The sequence below is a fragment of the Branchiostoma floridae genome, chromosome 2 (genome assembly GCF_000003815.2).
Source record: "Branchiostoma floridae strain S238N-H82 chromosome 2, Bfl_VNyyK, whole genome shotgun sequence".
In the NCBI taxonomy this organism is placed as follows: domain Eukaryota; kingdom Metazoa; phylum Chordata; class Leptocardii; order Amphioxiformes; family Branchiostomatidae; genus Branchiostoma; species Branchiostoma floridae.
The window spans coordinates 16,966,362-16,969,621 of record NC_049980.1 but is presented as its reverse complement, the minus strand read 5'-3'; the positions used below and the strand labels follow the sequence as shown (position 1 = coordinate 16,969,621).

General features: G+C 40.1%; 1 protein-coding gene across 1 annotated transcript in view; it reads left to right on the top strand.

Moving 5' to 3' along the window:
• The first annotated feature begins 2,713 nt into the window (after positions 1-2,713).
• Positions 2,714-3,260, top strand: part of LOC118410161 (CD2 antigen cytoplasmic tail-binding protein 2-like) — a 2,537-nt gene continuing 1,990 nt past the window's right edge. Inside the window, exon 1 of the mRNA XM_035811693.1 lies at positions 2,714-2,900. The gene's annotated coding sequence lies outside the window, so the exon portion shown is untranslated. The remainder of the gene's footprint in view (positions 2,901-3,260) is intronic.

The window sequence follows — 3,260 nt, the reverse complement described above, 5'->3', positions numbered from 1 at the left end:
CGTATAGTCCCGACAAAATGGTGTGAGTCGGAAACACGGCAAGTAGAGAAAGTAGAATGGCCGGGAGACCTCCGACACAATGGCGCCAAAGTTTACTAAATTAAAACTGAGCCATGCGAGGGGGTAGTTTTCCCTTAAGCCGATTGTTTCCGTAAACAAACGAAGGCACTTCAGGGATGAATAGGCGTTCAACAGTTGTAGTAAGAAGGTACTTCCAAATCGCAACAAACCAACCTAGCCAGTCTAAAGCTTGCGTTATAGTGTTGTCACTCAATCTGTAACTAAATTTAGTAGTTACTGACTATCTTTTCAGGTCTTGCAATCCAGATGTTTTAAGATGTACCTCTTCATATATTTGAATGGACAGAATGCAGTATATTCCTTGTATTGATGCTTTGCCCTTTCACTGCTTACATGTACCTTCGTCAGTAGAACTCTGCTCTACCACCCACAAAAAGGCATCCTCGCGGTTAACGTATCTATGTTTATATAGAGACTTCAAGCCAACGCATTAACGAGGTACGAAGTTCCCAATATAACCATAGAAAGACGGCCATAAGTAAACTATAGCGCGTTTTCAAACTTCTCTATATCACAGAAAATTATTGATACATACGCCTGCAACACAGAAAACCCTTTCGGAACAGCTGTGCGAGGTTGTGTTGCTAAGAAAACAGGTATATACAGACTTTGAACGAGTCAAAGTTTATGCAACATTGTCGCCAACGGTGTTTACAGGTCTCACGAGGCTATCAGCATCGGATTAGTCGGAACCTCTTAACTTCGAGCGGAGATAGACCCGGGTCAACTCCTTATCGTCACCACGGCAAATCCGTTGAGTGTAATCTTCAATCTGACTGCTGAAATGGGTACAATAGTTTGCGTCTTGCAAATAGACATTGTGAAGTATCAACATTGAATGAAAACGTAACGCATGCTTGGTCGTTTATACAGATACCTAAAACACTCCTCAAACTCTGTTACTAGTAGTTGTTTGTGTACAAACTAACATATAAAATTATTTACCAAAAATTCACCAATATGTTATGATTTAGGTGTGGCGCCGATTGTGGTAATTATTAGGAATGCATCAAAACAACAAATCATATTCAAGGAGAAACTGATTTTGTAATTGCCGGCGGCTGGACATACCTTTCACGGTTGAGGCTCGCACATGCCCGTCTACCCAAGCTGAGTGACAAAATCACTACATGACGATGATATAAAGTCACGCGTCATCTTAGTCATCTCGATCTTATTTTCACCATACTTGAAAGAGGCAATTTTCTTAATGAGAGTCGGAAAATTAGATCATACCGACCAACGCTGAAAACATTGTGTCAAACAAATTGAATCACGAAAAGACACGCCAAATCCCACCAGGGGGCCGCCAATCTCGTTTCGGTTACATTATGATTTTTTGTTTTGTCCTGACAGCTGCCAATCACCATTTTGATACAAGAAAAAACGAATTCAGAACCGAGTGTAGGGAATTTAATTAGGCATACTGCGCATCAGGACACCATCGCAGCCATGCATGTTGCCCTTGACAACAATATTCTCTGTTTGGGCGATCTACTCTCAGCTAACCAACAGTTTGTACTCAAATAGCTAATCTTCAAAATAGGATGCACCGTTTTTTTTTAAGAATTAGAATAAGATACGAATCACATCTTTTTTAAGACAACATAATCTAAATTTTTCTTCACAAGCCTTACCCTGTATGGAAACCATGGAGACTATTCTCGGCCCAGCTGCAGTATCAATCACCAATACTGTTACAACCATGTTTGACACACATGTTTTGGCCATCTCGACTGCGGATAAAAGAAGTCAGCTTACGTTAGTTTTTTTCGGGATTGTCAGTGCCTTCGTACAGATGTTGGTTTCATTTCCTTGTTAGACTAAATATAGCATATTCCTCTCTTACGAAGACAAAAACGTTTATGGTTGCCAGTCAACGTCACTTGTCAACTGTTAAATTTTGATCTAAAAACTCACCGCCTTTCGTTGATATGAAGACCGGAGAGCTAACCTGAGCCCTTACTGACTTTTGAAAGTTATATTTGTATTTTAGAGGGGTGTATGTATGCCTTCGTGCTTGACACCTTGACTATATTTAAGCGACACCTGCTGGTTGGAAATCACACCTGTTCAGATGTCAAAGGATTAAGTTGTGCACTGTCATACACCATGCCTAAATTAGAATGTAGAGCTGGCAAACTGTAGGTCGGATTAGTTTGAAGCTCAGTAGTGCTGATTATCTTTGCAGGGAAAAGATTAGAAACGATAACACGTCGGTAACATATGATTTTTCTCGCAGATGCCATCATTAACATTCTTACTCTATTAAAAGCCCTCCTTTCACACATGATCCGTTAAGAAGCACAACTATCTCTTCGGCCCTCGGGCAAATAGGAAGAAAGAAAGCTCTGTTGGTCAAGTGAAGGATATTGGAAGATAAAGAAAGAATAAGCGAAGGAAAGGGATGATTTGAAAACGTACAGGCAAAAATAAAGTTTTAAGTTACATGTCAACACTAGATCGCAAGAGGACGCTTTTAAAAAAGCTCAGGGTGAGCGCATGCAAACATTTCTATTGTTCTCAACTGACATCATGTATCACGGTACAAACGACCATCAAAATTGGATGGTACAAATTATTTTTTTGAATATGTGTTTATAAAGTAAAGGATATGAGTTTTAAAATAATTGAGAAAGTGATCTAGTTCATTACGATGCCTTCAATCTAACCCTTGACCTCGTTGACCTCGATTTTGAAACGTCTTCTTTCTTTCGGTCCAGAGGCTGTGAAAAAGTGGCGAAATAGTCAAATTTGCTGCATTCTAAAGATAATCGTCGCCGTTGTCGATTTGACAAGTATCTTGAGGAACCTGAGTGGTGAGTATAGCGTGTTAAACCTTGACAGAAGTGCGAGAGATAAGCAAGAGTACCCTTGTGTGCGCGCAACAACGCATGGAACGAACACATGTCGTCTTCTTTCATGTCTTTGCACAATTGTAGGCTTTGTTCCTTGAAGCTCCAAACTGTCGGAGGGAATTTGAAATACACATGACTTAACAGCTCTTACACTGGCTGTAACATAATCTCTTATACCAATAAAAAAATTAGGGATAAAGTAAGAAAGGTTCGAATCTGGAGATGTGGGGGGGGGGGGGGGGGGGCAGGTCGACAATATTACATTTTGTATATTTAAATGTGCAACATGGTGCACAATTTTGAGGTAGCTAAAATGTCTCT